This window comes from Schistocerca serialis, chromosome 11, assembly GCF_023864345.2.
Source record: "Schistocerca serialis cubense isolate TAMUIC-IGC-003099 chromosome 11, iqSchSeri2.2, whole genome shotgun sequence".
Taxonomy (NCBI): domain Eukaryota; kingdom Metazoa; phylum Arthropoda; class Insecta; order Orthoptera; family Acrididae; genus Schistocerca; species Schistocerca serialis.
In genome coordinates this window covers 75,981-103,012 of record NC_064648.1, presented here as the reverse complement: position 1 = coordinate 103,012, position 27,032 = coordinate 75,981, and positions in this window count along the sequence as shown.

Sequence of the window (27,032 nt, the reverse complement as noted above, 5' to 3'; positions counted from 1 at the left end):
TTTGCGTCGGATTCGATAATCTAAACTCACAGGAGAACGACCACAAGGGGCCCGAGGCAACAACAGACCCTTGGAGACAAGTCGGCGGGAGGGCGATGTATTGAATCTCGACGCAATTTGAGTGTTCCATCGTCATTACAAGGCCCTGAACGTTACAATTAACTATCATTTTTGCGTCGGATTCGAAAATCTAGACTCACAGGATAACGACCATAAGGGGCCCGAGGGAGCATATGACCCTTGGAGACGAGTCGGCTGGAGGCCGATGTATTGAATCTCGACGCAATTTGAGTGTTCCATCGTCATTAGAAGGCCCAGAACGTTACAATTAACTATCATTTTTGCGTCGGATTCGAAAATCTAGACTCACAGGAGAACGACCATAAGGTGCCCGAGGCAGCAATAGACCCTTGGAGACAAGTCGGCTGGAGGACGATGTATTGAATCTCGACGCAATTTGAGAGTTCCATCGTCATTAGGCGGCCCTGAACGTTACAATTAACTATCATTTTTGCGTCGGATTCGAAAATCTAGACTTACAAGAGAACGAACATAAAGTGCCCGAGGCAGCATTAGACTCTTGGAGACAAGTAGCTGGAGGATGATGTATTGGATCGCGACGCAATTTGAGTGTTCCATCGTCATTAGGAGGCCCTGAATGTTACAATTAACTATCAGGTTTTCGTCGGATTCGAAAATCTAGACTCACAGCAGACGAACCATTTGGTGCCCGAGGCAGCAATATCCCCTTGGAGACAAATCGGCTGGAGGACGATGTATTGAATCTCGACGCAATTTGAGGCTTCTATCGTCATTAGGAGGCGCTGAACGTTACAATTAAGCTATCATTTTTGCGTCGGATTCGATAATCTAAACTTACAGGAGAACGACCATATGGTGCCCGAGACAGCAATTTCCCCTTGGAGACAAGTCGGCTGGAGGACGATGTATTGAATCTCGACGCAATTTGAGTGTCCCATCGTCATTAGGAGGCCCTAAACGTTACAATTAAGCTATCATTTTTGCGTCGGATTCGATAATCTAAACTCACAGGAGAACGACCATATGGTGCCCGAGGCAGCAATAGACCCTTGGAGACAAGTCGGCTGGAGGCCGATGTATTGAATCTCGACGCAATTTGAGTGTTCCATCGGCATTAGGAGGCCCTAAACGTTACAATTAAGCTATCATTTTTGGGTCGGATTCGATAATCTAAACTCACAGGAGAACGACCATATGGTGCCCGAGGCAGCAATAGACCCTTGGAGACAAGTCGGCTGGAGGCCGATGTATTGAATCTCGACGCAATTTGAGTGTTCCATCGGCATTACAAGGCCCTGAACGTTACAATTAACTATCATTTTTGCGTCGGATTCGAAAATCTACTCACAGGAGAAGTTCATACGGTGCTCGAGACAGCAATATACGCCTTGGAGACAAATCGGCTGGAGGATGATGTAATGAATCTCGACGCAATTTGAGTCTTCTATCGTCATTAGGAGGCGCTGAACGTTACAATTCTCTATCATTTTTGCGTCGGATTCGAAAATCTAGACTTACAGGAGAAGGATCATATTGTGCCCGAGACAGCAATATCCCCTTGGAGACAAGTCGGCTGGAGGACGATGTATTGAATCTCGACGCAATTTGAGTGTCCCATCGTCATTAGGAGTCCCCAAACGTTACAATTAACTATCATTTTGGCGTCGGATTCGATAATCTAAACTCACAGGAGAACGACCACAAGGGGCCCGAGGCAACAACAGACCCTTGGAGACAAGTCGGCGGGAGGGCGATGTATTGAATCTCGACGCAATTTGAGTGTTCCATCGTCATTATAAGGCCCTGAACGTTACAATTAACTATCATTTTGGCGTCGGATTCGAAAATCTAGACTCACAGGAGAACGACCATAAGGTGCCCGAGGGAGCAATAGACCCTTGGAAACGAGTCGGCTGGAGGCCGATGTATTGAATCTCGACGCAATTTGAGTGTTCCATCGTCATTAGAAGGCCCAGAACGTTACAATTAACTATCATTTTTGCGTCGGATTCGAAAATCTAGACTCACAGGAGAACGACCATAAGGTGCCCGAGGCAGCAATAGACCCTTGGAGACAAGTCGGCTGGAGGACGATGTATTGAATCTCGACGCAATTTGAGAGTTCCATCGTCATTAGGCGGCCCTGAACGTTACAATTAACTCTCATTTTTGCGTCGGATTCGAAAATCTAGACTTACAAGAGAACGAACATAAAGTGCCCGAGGCAGCATTAGACTCTTGGAGACAAGTCAGCTGGAGGATGATGTATTGGATCGCGACGCAATTTGAGTGTTTCATCGTCATTAGGAGGCCCTGAATGTTACAATTAACTATCAGGTTTTCGTCGGATTCGAAAATCTAGACTCACAGCAGACGAACCATTTGGTGCCCGAGGCAGCAATATCCCCTTGGAGACAAATCGGCTGGAGGACGATGTATTGAATCTCGACGCAATTTGAGTCTTCTGTCGTCATTAGGAGGCGCTGAACGTTACAAATAAGCTATCATTTTTGCGTCGGATTCGATAATCTAAACTCACAGGAGAACGACCATATGGTGCCCGAGACAGCAATTTCCCCTTGGAGACAAGTCTGCTGGAGGACGATGTATTGAATCTCGACGCAATTTGAGTGTCCCATCGTCATTAGGAGGCCCTAAACGTTACAATTAAGCTATCATTTTTGCGTCGGATTCGATAATCTAAACTCACAGGAGAACGACCATATGGTGCCCGAGGCAGCAATAGACCCTTGGAGACAAGTCGGCTGGAGGCCGATGTATTGAATCTCTACGCAATTTGAGTGTTCCATCGGCATTAGGAGGCCCTAAACGTTACAATTAAGCTATCAATTTTGCGTCGGATTCGATAATCTAAACTCACAGGAGAACGACCATATGGTGCCCGAGGCAGCAATAGACCCTTGGAGACAAGTCGGCTGGAGGCCGATGTATTGAATCTCGACGCAATTTGAGTGTTCCATCGGCATTGCAAGGCCCTGAACGTTACAATTAACTATCATTTTTGCGTCGGATTCGATAATCTAAACTCACAGGAGAACGACCATAAGGTGAACGATGCAGCAAAAGACCCGTGGAGACAAGTCGGCTGGAGGCCGATGTATTGAATCTCGACGCAATTTGAGTGTTCCATCGTCATTACAAGGCCCTGAACGTTACAATTCACTATCATTTTTGCGTCGGATTCGAAAATCTAGACTCACAGGAGAAGGACCATGTGGTGCCCGAGGCAGCGATATCACCTTTAAGACAAGTCGGCTGGAGGCCGATGTATTGAATCTCGACGCAATTTGAGTGTTCCATCGTCATTAGAAGGCCCTGAACGTTACAATTAACTATCATTTTTGCGTCGGATTCGAAAATCTAGACTCACAGGAGAACGACCATAAGGTGCCCGAGGCAGCAATAGACCCTTGGAGACAAATCGGCTGGAGGACGATGTATTGAATCTCGACGCAGTTTGAGAGTTCCATCGTCATTAAGAGGCCCTGGATGTTACAAATAACTATCAGTTTTTCGTCGGATTCGAAAATCTAGACTCACAGCAGACGAACCATTTGGTGCCCGAGGCAGCAATTTCCCCTTGGAGACAAATCGGCTGGAGGACGATGTATTGAATCTCGACGCAATTTGAGTCCTCTATCGTCATTAGGAGGCGCTGAACGTTACAATTCACTATCATTTTTGCGTCGGATTCGAAAATCTAGACTTACAGGAGAAGGATCATATTGTGCCCGAGACAGCAATATCCCCTTGGAGACAAGTCGACTGGAGGACGATGTATTGAATCTCGACGCAATTTGAGTGTCCCATCGTCATTAGGAGGCCCTAAACGTTACAATTAACTATCATTTTTGCGTCGGATTCGAAAATCTAGACTTATAAGAGAACGACCATAAGGTGCCCGAGACAGCATTAGACCCTTGGAGACAAGTCGGCTGGAGGACGATGTATTGAATCTCGACGCAATTTGAGTGTCCCATCGTCATTACAAGGCCCTAAACGTTACAATAAACTATCATTTTTGCGTCGGATTCGATAATCTAAACTCACAGGAAAACGACCACAAGGGGCCCGAGGCAGCAACAGACCCTTGGAGACAAGTCGGCTGGAGGCCGATGTATTGAATCTCGGCGCAATTTGAGTGTTCCATCGTCATTACAAGGCCCTGAACGTTACAATTAACTATCATTTTTGCGTCGGATTCGAAAATCTAGACTCACAGGAGAACGACCATAAGGTGCCCGAGGCAGCAATAGACCCTTGGAGACGAGTCGGCTGGAGGCCGATGTATTGAATCTCGACGCAATTTGAGTGTTCCATCGGCATTAGGAGGCCCTGAACGTTACAATTAACTATCATTTTTGCGTCGGATTCGATAATCTAAACTCACAGGAGAACGACCATAAGGTGTCCGAGGCAGCAATAGACACGTGGAGACAAGTCGGCTGGAGGCCGATGTATTGAATCTCGACGCAATTTGAGTGTTCCATCGTCATTACAAGGCCCTGAACGCTACAATTCACTATCATTTTTGCGTCGGATTCGAAAATCTAGACTCACAGGAAAACGACCATAAGGTGCCCGAGGCAGCAATAGACCCTTGGAGACAAGTCGGCTGGAGGACGATGTATTGGATCGCGACGCAATTTGAGTCTTCTATCGTCATAAGGAGGCGCTGAACGTTACAATTCACTATCATTTTTGCGTCGGATTCGAAAATCTAGACTCACAGGAGAAGGACCATGTGGTGCCCGAGGCAGCGATATCCCCTTGGAGACAAGTCGGCTGGAGGCCGATGTATTGAATCTCGACGCAATTTGAGTGTTCCATCGTCATTAGGAGGCCCTGAATGTTACAAATAACTATCAGTTTTTCGTCGGATTCGAAAATCTAGACTCACAGCAGACGAACCAATTGGTGCCCGAGGCAGGAATATCCCCATGGAGACAAATCGGCTGGAGGACGATGTATTGAATCCCGACGCAATTTGAGTCTTCTATCGTCATTAGGAGGCGCTGAACGTTACAATTCACTATCATTTTTGCGTCGGATTCGAAAATGCAGACTCACAGGAGAAGGATCATATTGTGCCCGAGACAGCAATATCCCCTTGGAGACAAGTCGACTGGAGGACGATGTATTGAATCTCGACGCAATTTGAGTGTCCCATCGTCATTAGGAGGCCCTGAACGTTTAAATTAACTATCATTTTGGCGTCGGATTCGTAAATCTAGATTTACAAGAGATCGACCATAAAGTGCCCGAGGCAGCATTAGACCCTTGGAGACAAGTCGGCTGGAGGCCGATGTATTGAATCTCGACGCAATTTGAGTGTTCCATCGGCATTAGGAGGCCCTGAACGTTAAAATTAACTATCATTTTTGCGTCGGATTCGATAATCTAAACTCACAGGAGAACGACCATAAGGTGCCCGAGGCAGCAATAGACCCCTGGTGACAAGTCGGCTGGAGGCCGATGTATTGAATCTCGACGCAATTTGAGTGTTCCATCGTCATTAGAAGGCCCTGAACGTTACAATTAACTATCATTTTTGCGTCGGATACGAAAATCTAGACTCACAGGAGAACGACCATAAAGTGCCCGAGGCAGCATTAGACCCTTGGAGACAAGTCGGTTGGAGGACGATGTATTGGATCGCGACGCAAAATGAGTGTTCCATCGTCATTAGGAGGCCCTGAATGTTACAATTAACTATCAGTTTTTCGTCGGATTCGAAAATCAAAACTCACAGGAAAACGACCATAAGGTGCCCGTGGCAGCAATATACCGTTGGAGACAAGTCGGCTGGAGGCCGATGTATTGAATCTCGACGCAATATGAGTGTTCCATCGTCATTACAAGGCCCTGAACCTTACAATTAACTATCAGTTTCGCGTCGGATTCGAAAATCTACTCACAGGAGAAGTTCATACGGTGCTCGAGGCAGCAATATACCCCTTGGAGACAAATCGGTTGGAGGACGATGTATTGAATCTCGACGCAATTTGAATCTTCTATCGTCATTAGGAGGCGCTGAACGTTACAATTCACTATCATTTTTGCGTCGGATTCGAAAATCTAGACTCACAGGAGAAAGATCATATTGTGCCCGAGACAGCAATATCCCATTGGAGACAAGTCGGCTGGAGGACGATGTATTGAATCTCGACGCAATTTGAGTGTTCCATCGTCATTACAAGGTCCTGAACGTTACAATTAACTATCATTTTTGCGTCGGATTCGAAAATCTAGACTCACAGGAGAACGACCATAAGGAGCCCGCGGCAGCATTAGACCCTTGGAGACAAGTCGGCTGGAGGACGATGTATTGGATCGCGACGCAATTTGAGTCTTCTATCGTTATTAGGTGGCGCTGAACGTTACAATTCACTATCATTTTTGCGTCGGATTCGAAAATCTAGACTCACAGGAGAAGGACCATGTGGTCATTAGGTCATTAGGAGGCGCTGAATCTCGACACAATTTGAGTGTTCCATCGGCATTAGGAGGCCCTGAACCTTACAATTAACTATCATTTTTGCGTCGGATTCGATAATCTAAAGTCACAGGAGAACGACCATAAGCCGCCCGAGGCAGCAACAGACCCATGGTGACAAGTCGGCTGGAGGACGATGTATTGAATCTCGACGTAATTTGAGTGTTCCATCGTCATTACAAGGCCCTGAACGTTACAATTAACTATCATTTTTGCGTCGGATTCGAAAATCTAGACTCACAGGAGAACGACCATAAGGTGCCCGAGGCAGCAATAGACCCTTGGAGACAAGTCGGCTGGAGGACGATGTATTGAATCTCGACGCAATTTGAGAGTTCCACCGTCATTAGGCGGCCCTGAACGTTACAATTAACTATCATTTTTGCGTCGGATTCGAAAATCTAGACTTACAAGAGAACGACCATAAAGTGCCCGAGGCAGCATTAGACCCTTGGAGACAAGTCGGCTGGAGGACGATGTATTGGATCGCGACGCAATTTGAGTCTTCCATCGTCATTGGGAGGCCCTGAATGTTACAATTAACTATCAGTTTTTCGTCGGATTCGAAAATCTAGACTCACAGCAGACGAACCATTTGGTGCCCGAGGCAGCAATATCCCCTTGGAGACAAGTCGACTGGAGGACGATGTATTGAATCTCGACGCAATTTGAGAGTTCCATCGGCATTAGGAGGCCATGAACGTTACAATTAACTATCATTTTTGCGTCGGATTCGAAAATCTAGACTTACAAGAGAACGACCATAAGGTGCCCGAGACAGCATTAGACCCTTGGAGACAAGTCGGCTGGAGGACGATGTATTGAATCTCGACGCAATTTGAGTGTTCCATCGTCATTACAAGGCCATGAACCTTACAATTAACTATCAGGTTCGCGTCGGATTCGAAAATCTACTCACAGGAGAAGTTCATACGGTGCTCGAGACAGCAATATACCCCTTGGAGACAAATCGGCTGGAGGACGATGTATTGAATCTGGACGCAATTTGAGTCTTCTATCGTCATTAGGAGGCGCTGAACGTACAATTCACTATCATTTTTGCGTCGGAGTCGAAAATCTAGACTTACAGGAGAAGGATCATATTGTGCCCGAGACAGCAATATCCCCTTGGAGACAAGTCGGCTGGAGGACGATGTATTGAATCTCGACGCAATTTGAGTGTCCCATCGTCATTAGGAGGCCCAGAATGTTACAAATAACTATCAGTTTTTCGTCGGATTCGAAAATCTAGACTCACAGCAGACGAACCATTTGGTGCCCGAGGCAGGAATATCCCCATGGAGAGAAATCGGCTGGAGGACGATGTATTGAATCCCGACGCATTTTGAGTCTTCTATCGTCATTAGGAGGCGCTGAACGTTACAATTCACTATCATTTTTGCGTCGGATTCGAAAATGCAGACTCACAGGAGAAGGATCATATTGTGCCCGAGACAGCAATATCCCCTTGGAGACAAGTCGACTGGAGTACGATGTATTGAATCTCGACGCAATTTGAGTGTCCCATCGTCATTAGGAGGCCCTGAACGTTAAAATTAACTATCATTTTGGCGTCGGATTCGTAAATCTAGATTTACAAGAGATCGACCATAAAGTGCCCGAGGCAGCATTAGACCCTTGGAGACAAGTCGGCTGGAGGCCGATGTATTGAATCTCGACGCAATTTGAGTGTTCCATCGGCATTAGGAGGCCCGAACGTTACAATTAACAATCATTTTTGCGTCGGATTCGATAATCTAAACTCACAGGAGAGCGACCATAAGGTGCCCGAGGCAGCAATAGACCCTTGGAGACAAGTCGGCTGGAGGCCGATGTATTGATTCTCGACGCAATTTGAGTGTTCCATCGTCATTAGAAGGCCCTGAACGTTACAATTAACTATCATTTTTGCGTCGGATACGAAAATCTAGACTCACAGGAGAACGACCATAAAGTGCCCGAGGCAGCATTAGACCCTTGGAGACAAGTCGGTTGGAGGACGATGTATTGGATCGCGACGCAAAATGAGTGTTCCATCGTCATTAGGAGGCCCTGAATGTTACAATTAACTATCAGTTTTTCGTCGGATTCGAAAATCAAAACTCACAGGAGAACGACCATAAGGTGCCCGAGGCAGCAATATACCGTTGGAGACAAGTCGGCTGGAGGCCGATGTATTGAATCTCGACGCAATATGAGTGTTCCATCGTCATTACAAGGCCCTGAACCTTACAATTTACTATCAGTTTCGCGTCGGATTCGAAAATCTACTCACAGGAGAAGTTCATACGGTGCTCGAGACAGCAATATACCCCTTGGAGACAAATCGGTTGGAGGACGATGTATTGAATCTCGACGCAATTCGAATCTTCTATCGTCATTAGGAGGCGCTGAACGTTACAATTCACTATCATTTTTGCGTCAGATTCGAAAATCTAGACTCACAGGAGAAAGATCATATTGTGCCCGAGACAGCAATTTCCCATTGGAGACAAGTCGGCTGGAGGACGATGTATTGAATCTCGACGCAATTTGAGTGTTCCATCGTCATTACAAGGTCCTGAACGTTACAATTAACTATCATTTTTGCGTCGGATTCGAAAATCTAGACTCACAGGAGAACGACCATAAGGTGCCCGCGGCAGCATTAGACCCTTGGAGACAAGTCGGCTGGAGGACGATGTATTGGATCGCGACGCAATTTGAGTCTTCTATCGTCATTAGGTGGCGCTGAACGTTACAATTCACTATCATTTTTGCGTCGGATTCGAAAATCTAGACTCACAGGAGAAGGACCATGTGGTCATTAGGTCATTAGGAGGCGCTGAATCTCGACACAATTTGAGTGTTCCATCGGCATTAGGAGGCCCTGAATGTTACAATTAACTATCATTTTTGCGTCGGATTCGATAATCTAAAGTCACAGGAGAACGACCATAAGCTGCCCGAGGCAGCAACAGACCCATGGAGACAAGTCGGCTGGAGGACGATGTATTGAATCTCGACGCAATTTGAGTGTTCCATCGTCATTACAAGGCCCTGAACGTTACAATTAACTATCATTTTTGCGTCGGATTCGAAAATCTAGACTCACAGGAGAACGACCATAAGGTGCCCGAGGCAGCAATAGACCCTTGGAGACAAGTCGGCTGGAGGACGATGTATTGAATCTCGACGCAATTTGAGAGTTCCACCGTCATTAGGCGGCCCTGAACGTTACAATTAACTATCATTTTTGCGTCGGATTCGAAAATCTAGACTTACAAGAGAACGACCATAAAGTGCCCGAGGCAGCATTAGACCCTTGGAGACAAGTCGGCTGGAGGACGATGTATTGGATCGCGACGCAATTTGAGTCTTCCATCGTCATTGGGAGGCCCTGAATGTTACAATTAACTATCAGTTTTTCGTCGGATTCGAAAATCTAGACTCACAGCAGACGAACCATTTGGTGCCCGAGGCAGCAATATCCCCTTGGAGACAAGTCGACTGGAGGACGATGTATTGAATCTCGACGCAATTTGAGAGTTCCATCGGCATTAGGAGGCCATGAACGTTACAATTAACTATCATTTTTGCGTCGGATTCGAAAATCTAGACTTACAAGAGAACGACCATAAGGTGCCCGAGACAGCATTAGACCCTTGGAGACAAGTCGGCTGGAGGACGATGTATTGAATCTCGACGCAATTTGAGTGTTCCATCGTCATTACAAGGCCATGAACCTTACAATTAACTATCAGGTTCGCGTCGGATTCGAAAATCTACTCACAGGAGAAGTTCATACGGTGCTCGAGACAGCAATATACCCCTTGGAGACAAATCGGCTGGAGGACGATGTATTGAATCTCGACGCAATTTGAGTCTTCTATCGTCATTAGGAGGCGCTGAACGTACAATTCACTATCATTTTTGCGTCGGATTCGAAAATCTAGACTTACAGGAGAAGGATCATATTGTGCCCGAGACAGCAATATCCCCTTGGAGACAAGTCGGCTGGAGGACGATGTATTGAATCTCGACGCAATTTGAGTGTCCCATCGTCATTAGGAGTCCCCAAACGTTACAATTAACTATCATTTTTGCGTCGGATTCGATAATCTAAACTCACAGGGGTACGACCATACGGTGACCGAGGCAGCTATTGACCCTTGGAGACAAGTCGGTTGGAGGTCGATGTATTGGATCGCGACGCAATTTGAGAGTTCCATCGGCATTAGGAGGCCATGAACGTTACAATTAACTATCATTTTTGCGTCGGATTCGAAAATCTAGACTTACAAGAGAACGACCATAAGGTGCCCGAGGGAGCATATGACCCTTGGAGACGAGTCGGCTGGAGGCCGATGTATTGAATCTCGACGCAATTTGAGTGTTCCATCGTCATTAGAAGGCCCAGAACGTTACAATTAACTATCATTTTTGCGTCGGATTCGAAAATCTAGACTCACAGGAGAACGACCATAAGGTGCCCGAGGCAGCAATAGACCCTTGGAGACAAGTCGGCTGGAGGACGATGTATTGAATCTCGACGCAATTTGAGAGTTCCATCGTCATTAGGCGGCCCTGAACGTTACAATTAACTATCATTTTTGCGTCGGATTCGAAAATCTAGACTTACAAGAGAACGAACATAAAGTGCCCGAGGCAGCATTAGACTCTTGGAGACAAGTCGGCTGGAGGATGATGTATTGGATCGCGACGCAATTTGAGTGTTCCATCGTCATTAGGAGGCCCTGAATGTTACAATTAACTATCAGGTTTTCGTCGGATTCGAAAATCTAGACTCACAGCAGACAAACCATTTGGTGCCCGAGGCAGCAATATCCCCTTGGAGACAAATCGGCTGGAGGACGATGTATTGAATCTCGACGCAATTTGAGTCTTCTATCGTCATTAGGAGGCGCTGAACGTTACAATTAAGCTATCATTTTTGCGTCGGATTCGATTATCTAAACTTACAGGAGAACGACCATATGGTGCCCGAGACAGCAATTTCCCCTTGGAGACAAGTCGGCTGGAGGACGATGTATTGAATCTCGACGCAATTTGAGTGTCCCATCGTCATTAGGAGGCCCTAAACGTTACAATTAAGCTATCATTTTTGCGTCGGATTCGATAATCTAAACTCACAGGAGAACGACCATATGGTGCCCGAGGCAGCAATAGACCCTTGGAGACAAGTCGGGTGGAGGCCGATGTATTGAATCTCGACGCAATTTGAGTGTTCCATCGGCATTAGGAGGCCCTAAACGTTACAATTAACTATCATTTTTGCGTCGGATTCGAAAATCTAGACTCACAGGAGAACGACCATAAGGTGCCCGAGGGAGCAATAGACCCTTGGAAACGAGTCGGCTGGAGGCCGATGTATTGAATCTCGACGCAATTTGAGTGTTCCATCGGCATTACAAGGCCCTGAACGTTACAATTAACTATCATTTTTGCGTCGGATTCGATAATCTAAACTCACAGGAGAACGACCATAAGGTGAACGATGCAGCAATAGACCCGTGGAGACAAGTCGGCTGGAGGCCGATGTATTGAATCTCGACGCAATTTGAGTGTTCCATCGTCATTACAAGGCCCTGAACGTTACAATTCACTATCATTTTTGCGTCGGATTCGAAAATCTAGACTCACAGGAGAAGGACCATGTGGTGCAGGAGGCAGCGATATCACCTTTAAGACAAGTCGGCTGGAGGCCGATGTATTGAATCTCGACGCAATTTGAGTGTTCCATCGTCATTAGAAGGCCCTGAACGTTACAATTAACTATCATTTTTGCGTCGGATTCGAAAATCTAGACTTACAAGAGAACGACCATAAGGTGCCCGAGACAGCATTACACCCTTGGAGACAAGTCGGCTGGAGGACGATGTATTGAATCTCGACGCAATTTGAGTGTCCCATCGTGATTACAAGGCCCTAAACGTTACAATTAACTATCATTTTTGCGTCGGATTCGATAATCTAAACTCACAGGAGAACGACCACAAGGGGCCCGAGGCAACAACAGACCCTTGGAGACAAGTCGGCGGGAGGGCGATGTATTGAATCCCGACGCATTTTGAGTGTTCCATCGTCATTACAAGGCCCTGAACGTTACAATTAACTATCATTTTTGCGTCGGATTCGAAAATCTAGACTCACAGGAGAACGACCATAAGGTGCCCGAGGGAGCATATGACCCTTGGAGACGAGTCGGCTGGAGGCCGATGTATTGAATCTCGACGCAATTTGAGTGTTCCATCGTCATTAGAAGGCCCAGAACGTTACAATTAACTATCATTTTTGCGTCGGATTCGAAAATCTAGACTCACAGGAGAACGACCATAAGGTGCCCGAGGCAGCTATAGACCCTTGGAGACAAGTCGGCTGGAGGACGATGTATTGAATCTCGACGCAATTTGAGAGTTCCATCGTCATTAGGCGGCCCTGAACGTTACAATTAACTATCATTTTTGCGTCGGATTCGCAAATCTAGACTTACAAGAGAACGAACATAAAGTGCCCGAGGCAGCATTAGACTCTTGGAGACAAGTCGGCTGGAGGATGATGTATTGGATCGCGACGCAATTTGAGTGTTCCATCGTCATTAGGAGGCCCTGAATGTTACAATTAACTATCAGGTTTTCGTCGGATTCGAAAATCTAGACTCACAGCAGACGAACCATTTGGTGCCCGAGGCAGCAATATCCCCTTGGAGACAAATCGGCTGGAGGACGATGTATTGAATCTCGACGCAATTTGAGTCTTCTATCGTCATTAGGAGGCGCTGAACGTTACAATTAAGCTATCATTTTTGCGTCGGATTCGATAATCTAAACTTACAGGAGAACGACCATATGGTGCCCGAGACAGCAATTTCCCCTTGGAGACAAGTCGGCTGGAGGACGATGTGTTGAATCTCGACGCAATTTGAGTGTCCCATCGTCATTAGGAGGCCCTAAACGTTACAATTAAGCTATCATTTTTGCGTCGGATTCGATAATCTAAACTCACAGGAGAACGACCATATGGTGCCCGAGGCAGCAATAGACCCTTGGAGACAAGTCGGCTGGAGGCCGATGTATTGAATCTCGACGCAATTTGAGTGTTCCATCGGCATTAGGAGGCCCTAAACGTTACAATTAACTATCATTTTTGCGTCGGATTCGAAAATCTAGACTCACAGGAGAACGACCATAAGGTGCCCGAGGGAGCAATAGACCCTTGGAAACGAGTCGGCTGGAGGCCGATGTATTGAATCTCGACGCAATTTGAGTGTTCCATCGGCATTACAAGGCCCTGAACGTTACAATTAACTATCATTTTTGCGTCGGATTCGATAATCTAAACTCACAGGAGAACGACCATAAGGTGAACGATGCAGCAATAGACCCGTGGAGACAAGTCGGCTGGAGGCCGATGTATTGAATCTCGACGCAATTTGAGTGTTCCATCGTCATTACAAGGCCCTGAACGTTACAATTCACTATCATTTTTGCGTCGGATTCGAAAATCTAGACTCACAGGAGAAGGACCATGTGGTGCCCGAGGCAGCGATATCACCTTTAAGACAAGTCGGCTGGAGGCCGATGTATTGAATCTCGACGCAATTTGAGTGTTCCATCGTCATTAGAAGGCCCTGAACGTTACAATTAACTATCATTTTTGCGTCGGATTCGAAAATCTAGACTCACAGGAGAACGACCATAAGGTGCCCGAGGCAGCAATTTCCCCTTGGAGACAAATCGGCTGGAGGACGATGTATTGAATCTCGACGCAATTTGAGTCTTCTATCGTCATTAGGAGGCGCTGAACGTTACAATTCACTATCATTTTTGCGTCGGATTCGAAAATCTAGACTTACAGGAGAAGGATCATATTGTGCCCGAGACAGCAATATCCCCTTGGAGACAAGTCGACTGGAGGACGATGTATTGAATCTCGACGCAATTTGAGTGTCCCATCGTCATTAGGAGGCCCTAAACGTTACAATTAACTATCATTTTTGCGTCGGATTCGAAAATCTAGACTTACAAGAGAACGACCATAAGGTGCCCGAGACAGCATTAGACCCATGGAGACAAGTCGGCTGGAGGACGATGTATTGAATCTCGACCAAATTTGAGTGTCCCATCGTCATTACAAGGCCCTAAACGTTACAATTAACTATCATTTTTGCGTCGGATTCGATATTCTAAACTCACAGGAGAACGACCACAAGGGGCCCGAGGCAGCAACAGACCCTTGGAGACAAGTCGGCTGGAGGCCGATGTATTGAATCTCGGCGCAATTTGAGTGTTCCATCGTCATTACAAGGCCGTGAACGTTACAATTAACTATCATTTTTGCGTCGGATTCGATAATCTAAACTCACAGGAGAACGACCATATGGTGCCCGAGGCAGCAATAGACCCTTGGAGACAAGTCGGCTAGAGGCCGATGTATTGAATCTCGACGCAATTTGAGTGTTCCATCGGCATTAGGAGGCCCTAAACGTTACAATTAAGCTATCATTTTTGGGTCGGATTCGATAATCTAAACTCACAGGAGAACGACCATATAGTGCCCGAGGCAGCAATAGACCCTTGGAGACAAGTCGGCTGGAGGCCGATGTATTGAATCTCGACGCAATTTGAGTGTTCCATCGGCATTACAAGGCCCTGAACGTTACAATTAACTATCATTTTTGCGTCGGATTCGAAAATCTACTCACAGGAGAAGTTCATACGGTGCTCGAGACAGCAATATACCCCTTGGAGACAGATCGGCTGGAGGATGATGTATTGAATCTCGACGCAATTTGAGTCTTCTATCGTCATTAGGAGGCGCTGAACGTTACAATTCTCTATCATTTTTGCGTCGGATTCGAAAATCTAGACTTACAGGAGAAGGATCATATTGTGCCCGAGACAGCAATATCCCCTTGGAGACAAGTCGGCTGGAGGACGATGTATTGAATCTCGACGCAATTTGAGTGTCCCATCGTCATTAGGAGTCCCCAAACGTTACAATTAACTATCATTTTTGCGTCGGATTCGATAATCTAAACTCACAGGAGAACGACCACAAGGGGCCCGAGGCAACAACAGACCCTTGGAGACAAGTCGGCGGGAGGGCGATGTATTGAATCTCGACGCAATTTGAGTGTTCCATCGTCATTACAAGGCCCTGAACGTTACAATTAACTATCATTTTTGCGTCGCATTCGATAATCTAAACTCACAGGGGAACGACGATACGGTGACCGAGGCAGCTATTGACCCTTGGAGACAAGTCGGTTGGAGGACGATGTATTGGATCGCGACGCAATTTGAGAGTTCCATCGGCATTAGGAGGCCATGAACGTTACAATTAACTGTCAGATTTTCGTCGGATTCGAAAATCTAAACTCACAGGAGAACGACCATAAGGTGCCCGAGGCAGCAATAGACCGTTGGAGACAAGTCGGCTGGAGGCCAATGTATTGAATCTCGACACAATTTGAGTGTTCCATCGTCATTACAAGGCCCTGAACCTTACAATTAACTATCAATTTCGCGCCGGATTCGAAAATCTACTCACAGGAGAAGTTCATACGGTGCTCGAGACAGCAATATACCCCTTGGAGACAAATCGGCTGGAGGACGATGTATTGAATCTCGACGCAATTTGAGTCTTCTATCGTCATTAGGAGGCGCTGAACGTTACAATTCACTATCATTTTTGCGTCGGATTCGAAAATCTAGACTCACAGGAGAAGGACAATGTGGTGCCCGAGGCAGCGATATCCCCTTGGAGACAAGTCGGCTGGAGGCCGATGTATTGAATTTCGACGCAATTTGAGTGTTCCATCGTCATTAGAAGGCCCTGAACGTTACAATTAACTATCATTTTTGCGTCGGATTCGAAAATCTAGACTCACAGGAGATCGACCATAAGGTGCCCGAGGCAGCAATAGACCCTTGGACACAAGTCGGCTGGAGGACGATGTATTGAATCACGACGCAATTTGAGAGTTCCATCGTCATTAGGCGGCCCTGAACGTTACAATTAACTATCATTTTTGCGTCGGATTCGAAAATCTAGACTTACAAGAGAACGACCATAAAGTGCCCGAGGCAGCATTAGACTCTTGGAGACAAGTCGGCTGGAGGATGATGTATTGGATGGCGACGCAATTTGAGTGTTCCATCGTCATTAGGAGGCCCTGAATGTTACAATTAACTATCAGTTTTTCGTCGGATTTGAAAATCTAGACTCACAGCAGACGAACCATTTGGTGCCCGAGGCAGCAATATCCCCTTGGAGACAAATCGGCTGGAGGACGATGTATTGAATCTCGACGCAATTTGAGTCTTCTATCGTCATTAGGAGGCGCTGAACGTTACAGTTCACTATCATTTTTGCGTCGGATTCGAAAATCTAGACTCACAGGAGAAGGATCATATTGTGCCCGAGACAGCAATTTCCCCTTAGAGACAAGTCGGCTGGAGGACGATGTATTGAATCTCGACGCAATTTGAGTGTCCCATCGTCATTAGGAGGCCCTAAACGTTACAATTAAGCTATCATTTTTGCGTCGGATTCGATAATCTAAACTCACAGGAGAACGACCATATGGTGCCCGAGGCAGCAATAGACACTTGGAGACAAGTCGGCTGGAGGCCGATGTATTGAATCTCGACGCAATTTGAGTGTTCCATCAGCATTAGGAGTCCCTAAACGTTACAATTAAGCTATCATTTTTGCGTCGGATTCGATAATCTAAACTCACAGGAGAACGACCATATGGAGCCCGAGGCAGCAATAGACCCTTGGAGACAAGTCGGCTGGAGGCCGATGTATTGAATCTCGACGCAATTTGAGTGTTCCATCGGCATTACAAGGCCCTGAACGTTACAATTAACTATCATTTTTGCGTCGGATTCGAAAATCTAAACTCACAGGAGAACGACCATAAGGTGCCCGAGGCAGCAATAGACCCGTGGAGACAAGTCCGCTGGAGGCCGATGTATTGAATCTCGACGCAATTTGAGTGTTCCATCGTCATTACAAGGCCCTGAACGTTACAATTCACTATCATTTTTGCGTCGGATTCGAAAATCTAGACTCACAGGAGAAGGACCATGTGGTGCCCGAGGCAGCGATATCCCCTTGGAGACAAGTCGGCTGGAGGCCGATGTATTGAATCTCGACGCAATTTGAGTGTTCCATCGTCATTAGAAGGCCCTGAACGTTACAATTAACTATCATTTTTGCGTCGGATTCGAAAATCTAGACTCACAGGAGAACGACCATAAAGTGCCCGAGGCAGCATTAGACCCTTGGAGACAAGTCGGCTGGAGGACGATGTAATGAATCTCGACGCAATTTGAGAGTTCCATCGTCATTAGGCGGCCCTGAACGTTACAATTAACTATCATTTTTGCGTCGGATTCGAAAATCTAGACTTACAAGAGAACGACCATAAAGTGCCCGAGGCAGCATTAGACTCTTGGAGACAAGTCGGCTGGAGGATGATGTATTGGATCGCGACGCAATTTGAGTGTTCCATCTTCATTAGCAGGCCCTGAATGTTACAAATAACTATCAGTTTTTCGTGGGATTCGAAAATGTAGACTCACAGGGGAAGGATCATATTGTGCCCGAGACAGCAATATCCCCTTGGAGACAAGTCGACTGGAGGACGATGTATTGAATCTCGACGCAATTTGAGTGTCCCATCGTCATTAGGAGGCCCTAAACGTTACAATTAACTATCATTTTTGCGTCGCATTCGATAATCTAAACTCACAGGGGAACGACGATACGGTGACCGAGGCAGCTATTGACCCTTGGAGACAAGTCGGTTGGAGGACGATGTATTGGATCGCGACGCAATTTGAGAGTTCCATCGGCATTAGGAGGCCATGAACGTTACAATTAACTGTCAGATTTTCGTCGGATTCGAAAATCTAAACTCACAGGAGAACGACCATAAGGTGCCCGAGGCAGCAATAGACCGTTGGAGACAAGTCGGCTGGAGGCCAATGTATTGAATCTCGACACAATTTGAGTGTTCCATCGTCATTACAAGGCCCTGAACCTTACAATTAACTATCAGTTTCGCGTCGGATTCGAAAATCTACTCACAGGAGAAGTTCATACGGTGCTCGAGACAGCAATATACCCCTTGGAGACAAATCGGCTGGAGGACGATGTATTGAATCTCGACGCAATTTGAGTCTTCTATCGTCATTAGGAGGCGCTGAACGTTACAATTCACTATCATTTTTGCGTCGGATTCGAAAATCTAGACTTACAGGAGAAGGATCATATTGTGCCCGAGACAGCAATATCCCCTTGGAGACAAGTCGACTGGAGGACGATGTATTGAATCTCGACGCAATTTGAGTGTCCCATCGTCATTAGGAGGCCCTAAACGTTACAATTAACTATCATTTTTGCGTCGGATTCGAAAATCTAGACTTACAAGAGAACGACCATAAGGTGCCCGAGACAGCATTAGACCCTTGGAGACAAGTCGGCTGGAGGACGATGTATTGAATCTCGACGCAATTTGAGTGTCCCATCGTCATTACAAGGCCCTAAACGTTACAATTAACTATCATTTTTGCGTCGGATTCGATAATCTAAACTCACAGGAGAACGACCACAAGGGGCCCGAGGCAGCAACATACACTTGGAGACAAGTCGGCGGGAGGCCGATGTATTGAATCTCGACGCAATTTGAGTGTTCAATCGTCTTTACAAGGCCCTGAACGTTACAATTAACTATCATTTTTGAGTCGGATTCGAAAATCTAGACTCACAGGAGAACGACCATAAGGTGCCCGAGGCAGCAATAGACCCTTGGAGACGAGTCGGCTGGAGGCCGATGTATTGAATCTCGACGCAATTTGAGTGTTCCATCGGCATTAGGAGGCCCTGAACGTTACAATTAACAATCATTTTTGCGTCGGATTCGATAATCTAAACTCACAGGAGAACGACCATAAGGTGCCCGAGGCAGCAATAGAGCCGTGGAGACAAGTCGGCTGGAGGCCGATGTATTGAATCTCGACGCAATTTGAGTGTTCCATCGTCATTACAAGGCCCTGAACGTTACAATTAACTATCATTTTTGCGTCGGATTCGAAAATCTAGACTCACAGGAGAACGACCATAAGGTGCCCGAGGCAGCAATAGACCCTTGGAGACAAGTCGGCTGGAGGACGATGTATTGGATCGCGACGCAATTTGAGTCTTCTATCGTCATTAGGAGGCGCTGAACGTTACAATTCACTATCATTTTTGCGTCGGATTCGAAAATCTAGACTCACAGGAGAAGGACCATGTGGTGCCCGAGGCAGCGATATCCCCTTGGAGACAAGTCGGCTGGAGGCCGATGTATTGAATCTCGACGCAATTTGAGTGTTCCATCGTCATTAGAAGGCCCTGAACGTTACAATTAACTATCATTTTTGCGTCGGATTCGAAAATCTAGACTCACAGGAGAACGACCATAAGGTGCCCGAGGCAGCAATAGACCCTTGGAGACAAGTCGGCTGGAGGACGATGTATTGCATCTCGACGCAATTTCAGAGTTCCATCGTCATTAGGCGGCCCTGAAAGTTACAATTAACTATCACTTTTGCGTCGGATTCGAAAATCTAGACTTACAAGAGAACGACCATAAAGTGCCCGAGGCAGCATTAGACTCTTGGAAACAAGTCGGCTGGAGGATGATGTATTGGATCGCGACGGAATTTGAGTGTTCCATCGTCATTAGGAGGCCCTGAATATTACAATTAACTATCAGTTTTTCGTCGGATTCGAAAATCTAGACTCACAGCAGACGAACCATTTGGTGCCCGAGGCAGCAATATCCCCTTGGAGACAAATCGGCTGGAGGACGATGTATTGAATCCCGACGCAATTTGAGTCTTCTATCGTCATTAGGAGGCGCTGAACGTTACAATTCACTATCATTTTTGCGTCGGATTCGAAAATGTAGACTCACAGGAGAAGGATCATATTGTGCCCGAGACAGCAATATCCCCTTGGAGACAAGTCGACTGGAGGCCGATGTATTGAATCTCGACGCAATTTGAGTGTTCCATCGTCATTAGAAGGCCCTGAACGTTACAATTAACTATCATTTTTGCGTCGGATTCGATAATCTAAACTCACAGGGGAACGACGATACGGTGACTGAGGCAGCTATTGACCCTTGGAGACAAGTCGGTTGGAGGACGATGTATTGGATCGCGACGCAATTTGAGAGTTCCATCGGCATTAGGAGGCCATGAACGTTACAATTAACTGTCAGTTTTTCGTCGGATTCGAAAATCTAAACTCACAGGAGAACGACCATAAGGTGCCCGAGGAAGCAATAGACCGTTGGAGACAAGTCGGCTGGAGGCCGATGTATTGAATCTCGACGCAATTTGAGTGTTCCATCGCCATTACAAGGCCCTGAACCTTACACTTAACTATCAGTTTCGCGTCGGATTCGAAAATCTACTCACAGGAGAAGTTCATACTGTGCTCGAGACAGCAATATACCCCTTGGAGACAAATCGGCTGGAGGACGATGCATTGCATCTCGACGCAATTTGAGTCTTCTATCGTCATTAGGAGGCGCTGAACGTTACAATTCACTATCATTTTTGCGTCGGATTCGAAAATCTAGACTTACAGGAGAAGGATCATATTGTGCCCGAGACAGCAATATCCCCTTGGAGACAAGTCGACTGGAGGCCGATGTATTGAATCTCGACGCAATTTGAGTGTCCCATCGTCATTAGGAGTCCCTAAACGTTGCAATTAACTATCATTTTTGCGTCGGATTCGATAATCTAAACTCACAGGGGAACGACCATACGGTGACCGAAGCAGCTATTGACCCTTGGAGACAAGTCGGTTGGTGGTCGATGTATTGGATCGCGACGCAATTTGAGAGTTCCATCGGCATTAGGAGGCAATGAACGTTACAATTAACTATCATTTTTGCGTCGGATTCGAAAATCTAGACTTAGAAGAGAACGACCATAAGGTGCCCGAGACAGCATTAGACCCTTGGAGACAAGTCGGCTGGAGAACGATGTATTGAATCTCGACTTAATTTGAGTGTCCCATCGTCATTACAAGGCCCTAAACGTTACAATTAACTATCATTTTTGCGTCGGATTCGACAATCTAAACTCACAGGAGAACGACCACAAGGGGCCCGAGGCAGCAACAGACCCTTGGAGACAAGTCGGCGGGAGGCCGATGTATTGAATCTCGACGCAATTTGAGTGTTCCATCGTCATTACAAGGCCCTGAACGTTACAATTAAATATCATTTTTGCGTCGGATTCGAAAATCTAGACTCACAGGAGAACGACCATAAGGTGCCCGAGGCAGCAATAGACCCTTGGAGACGAGTCGGCTGGAGGAGGATGTATTGAATCTCGACGCAATTTGAGTGTTCCTTCGGCATTAGGAGGCCCTGAACGTTACAATTAACTATCATTTTTGCGTCGGATTCGATAATCTAAACTCACAGGAGAACGACCATAAGGTGCCCGAGGCAGCAATAGACCCGTGGAGACAAGACGGCTGGAGGCCGATGTATTGTATCTCGACGCAATTTGAGTGTCCCATCGTCATTACAAGGCCCTGAACGTTACAATTAACTATCATTTTTGCGTCGGATTCGAAAATCTAGACTCACAGGAGAACGACCATAAGGTGCCCGAGGCAGCAATAGACCCTTGGAGACAAGTCGGCTGGAGGACGATGTATTGGATCGCGACGCAATTTGAGTCTTCTATCGTCATTAGGAGGCGCTGAACGTTACAATTCACTATCATTTTTGCGTCGGATTCGAAAATCTAGACTCACTGGAGAAGGACCATGTGGTGCCCGAGGCAGCGATATCCCCTTGGAGACAAGTCGGCTGGAGGCCGATGTATTGAATCTCGACGCAATTTGAGTGTTCCATCGTCATTAGAAGGCCCTGAACGTTACAATTAACTATCATTTTTGCGTCGGATTCGAAAATCTAGACTTACAAGAGAACGACCATAAAGTGCCCGATGCAGCATTAGACTCTTGGAGACAAGTCGGCTGGAGGATGATGTATTGGATCGCGACGCAATTTGAGTGTTCCATCGTCATTAGGAGGCCCTGAATGTTACAATTAACTATCAGTTTTTCGTCGGATTCGAAAATCTAGACTCACAGCAGACGAACCATTTGGTGCCCGAGGCAGCAATATCCCCTTGGAGACAAATCGGCTGGAGGACGATGTATTGAATCTCGACGCAATTTGAGTCTTCTATCGTCATTAGGAGGCGCTGAACGTTACAATTCACTATCATTTTTGCGTCGGATTCGAAAATCTAGACTCACAGGAGAAGGATCATATTGTGCCCGAGACAGCAATATCCCCTTGGAGACAAGTCGGCTGGAGGACGATGTATCGAATCTCGACGCAATTTGAGTGTCCCATCGTCATTAGGAGACCCTAAACGTTACAATTAAGCTATCATTTTTGCGTCGGATTCGATAATCTAAACTCACAGGAGAACGACCATATGGTGCCCGAGGCAGCAATAGACCCGTGGAGACAAGTCGGCTGGAGGCCGATGTATTGAATCTCGACGCAATTTGAGTGTTCCATCGTCATTACAAGGCCCTGAACGTTACAATTAACTATCATTTTTGCGTCGGATTCAAAAATCTAGACTCACAGGAGAACGACCATAAGGTGCCCGAGGCAGCAATAGACCCTTGGAGACAAGTCGGCTGCAGGCCGATGTATTGAGTCTCGACGCAATTTGAGTGTTCCATCGGCATTAGGAGGCCCTGAACGTTACGATTAACTATCATTATTGCGTCGGATTCGATAATCTAAACTCACAGGAGAACGACCATAAGCTGCCCGAGGCAGCAACAGACCCTTGGAGACAAGTCGGCTGGAGGACGATGTATTGAATCTCGACGCAATTTGAGTGTTCCATCGTCATTACAAGGCCCTGAACGTTACAATTAACTATCCTTTTTGCGTCGGATTCGATAATCTAGACTCACAGGAGAACGACCATAAGGTGCCCGAGGCAGCAATAGACCCTTGGAGACAAGTCGGCTGGAGGACGATGTATTGAGTGTTCCATCGGCATTAGGAGGCCCTGAACGTTACAATTAACTATCATTTTTGCGTCGGATTCGATAATCTAACCTCACAGGAGAACGACCATAAGGTGCCCGAGACAGCAATAGACCCTTGGAGACAAGTCGGCTGGAGGCCGATGTATTGAATCTCGACGCAATTTGAGTGTTCCATCGTCATTACAAGGCACTGAACGTTACAATTAACTATCATTTTTGCGTCGGATTCGAAAATCTAGACTCACAGGAGAGCGACCATAAGGTGCCCGAGGCAGCAATAGACCCTTGGAGACAAGTCGGCTGGAGGCCGATGTATTGAATTCGACGCAATTTGAGTCTTCTATCGTCATTAGGAGGCGCTGAACGTTACAATTCACTATCATTTTTGCGACGGATTCGAAAATCTAGACTCACAGGAGAAGGACCATGTGGTGCCCGAGGCAGCGACATCCCCTTGCAGCCAAGTCGGCTGGAGGCCGATGTATTGAATCTCGACGCAATTTGAGTGTTCCATCGTCATTAGAAGGCCCTGAACGTTACAATTAACTATCATTTTTGCGTCGGATTCGAAAATCTAGACTCACAGGAGAACGACCATAAGGTGTCCGAGGCAGCAATAGACCCTTGGACACAAGTCGGTTGGAGGACGATGTATTGAATCTCGACGCAATTTGAGAGTTCCATCGTCATTAGGCGGCCCTGAACGTTACAATTAACTATCATTTTTGCGTCGGATTCGAAAATCTAGACTTACAAGAGAACGACCATAAAGTGCCCGAGGCAGCATTAGACCCTTGGAGACAAGTCGGCTGGAGGATGATGTATTGGATCGCGACGCAATTTGAGTGTTCCATCGTCATTAGGAGGCCCTGAATATTACAATTAACTATCAGTTTTTCGTCGGATTTGAGAATCTAGACTCACAGCAGACGAACCATTTGGTGCCCGAGGCAGCAATATCCCCTTGGAGACAAATCGGCTGGAGGACGATGTATTGAATCTCGACGCAATTTGAGTCTTCTATCGTCATTAGGAGGCGCTGAACGTTACAATTCGCTATCATTTTTGCGTCGGATTCGAAAATCTTGACTCACAGGAGAAGGATCATATTGTGCCCGAGACAGCAATATCCCCTTGGAGACAAGTCGGCTGGAGGACGATGTATTGAATCTCGACGCAATATGAGTGTCCCATCGTCATTAGGAGGCCCTAAACGTTTCAATTAACTATCATTTTTGCGTCGGATTCGATAATCTAAATTCACAGGGGAACGACCATACGGTGCCCGAGGCAGCTATTGACCCTTGGAGACAAGTCGGTTGGAGGACGATGTATTGGATCGCCACGCAAAATGAGTGTTCCATCGTTATTAGGAGGCCCTGAATGTTACAATTAACTATCAGTTTTTCGTCGGATTCGAAAATCTAAACCCACAGGAGAACGACCAGAAGGTGCCCGAGGCAGCAATAGACCGTTGGAGACAAGTCGGCTGGAGGCCGATGTATTGAATCTCGACGCAATTTGAGAGTTCCATCGGCATTAGGAGGCCCTGAACGTTACAATTAACTATCATTTTTGCGTCGGGTTCGAAAATCTAGACTTACAAGAGAACGACCATAAGGTGCCCGAGGCAGCATTAGACCCTCGGATACAAGTCGGCTGGAGGACGATGTATTGAATCTCGACGCAATTGGAGAGTTCTATCGTCATCAGGAGGCGCTGAACGTTACTATTCACTATCATTTTTGCGTCGGATTCGAAAATCTAGACTCACAGGAGAAGGATCATATGGTGCCCGAGGCAGCAACAGACCCTTGGAGACAAGTCGGCTGGAGGCCGATGTATTGAATATCGACGCAATCTGAGTGTTCCATCGTCATTAGGAGGCCCTAAACGTTACAATTAACTATCATTTTTGCGTCGGATTCGATAATCTAAACTCACAGGAGAACGACCATAAGGTGCCCGAGGCAGCATTAGACCCTTGGAGACAAGTCGGCTGGAGGAGGATGTATTGAATCTCGACGCAATTTGAGTGTCCCATCGTCATTACAAGGCCCTAAACGTTACAATTAACTATCATTTTTGCGTCGGATTCGATAATCTAAACTCACAGGAGAACGACCATAAGGTGCCCGAGGCAGCAACAGACCCTTGGAGACAAGTCGGCTGGAGGCCGATGTATTGAATCTCGACGCAATTTGAGTGTTCCATCGTCATTACAAGGCCCTGAACGTTACAATTAACTATCATTTTTGCGTCGGATTCGAAAATCTAGACTCACAGGAGAACGACCATAAGGTGCCCGAGGCAGCAATAGAGCCTTGGAGACAAGTCGGCTGGAGGCCGATGAATTGAATCTCGACGCAATTTGAGTGTTCCATCGTCATTAGAAGGCCCTGAACGTTACAATTCACTATCATTTTAGCGTCGGATTCGAAAATCTACTCACAGGAGAAGTTCATACGGTGCTCGAGACAGCAATATACCCCTTGGAGACAAATCGGCTGGAGGACGATGTATTGGATCTGGACGCAATTTGAGTCTTCTATCGTCATTAGGAGGCGCTGAACGTTACAATTCACTATCATTTATGCGTCGGATTCGAAACTCTAGACTCACAGGAGAAATATCATATTGTGCCCGAGACAGCAATATCCGCTTGGAGACAAGTCGGCTCGAGGACGATGTATTGAATCTCGACGCAATTTGAGTGTCCCATCGTCATTAGGAGGCCCTAAACGTTACAATTAACTATCATTTTTGCGTCGGATTCGATAATCTAAACTCACAGGGGAACGACCACACGGTGCCCGAGGCAGCTATTGACCCTTGGAGACAAGTCGGTTGGAGGACGATGTATTGGATCGCCACGCAAAATGAGTGTTCCATCGTCATTAGGAGGCCCTGAATGTTACAATTAACTATCATTTATGCGTCGGATTCGAAAATCTACTCACAGGAGAAGTTCATACGGTGCTCGAGACAGCAATATCCCCTTGGAGACAAGTCCGCTGGAGGCCGATGTTTTGAAACTCGACGCAATTTGAGAGTTCCATCGGCATTAGGAGGCCCTGAACGTTACAATTAACTATCATTTTTGCGTCGGATTCGAAAATCTAGACTCACAGGAGAACGGCCATAAGGTGCCCGAGGCAGCACCAGACCCTTGGAGACAAGTCGGCTGGAGGCCGATGTATTGAATCTCGACGCAAGTTGAGTGTTCCATCGTCATTACTAGGCCCTGAACGTTACAATTAACTATCATTTTTGCGTCGGATTCGAAAATCTAGACTCACAGGAGAACGACCATAAGGTGCTCGAGGCAGCAATAGACCGTTGGAGACAAGTCGGCTGGAGGCCG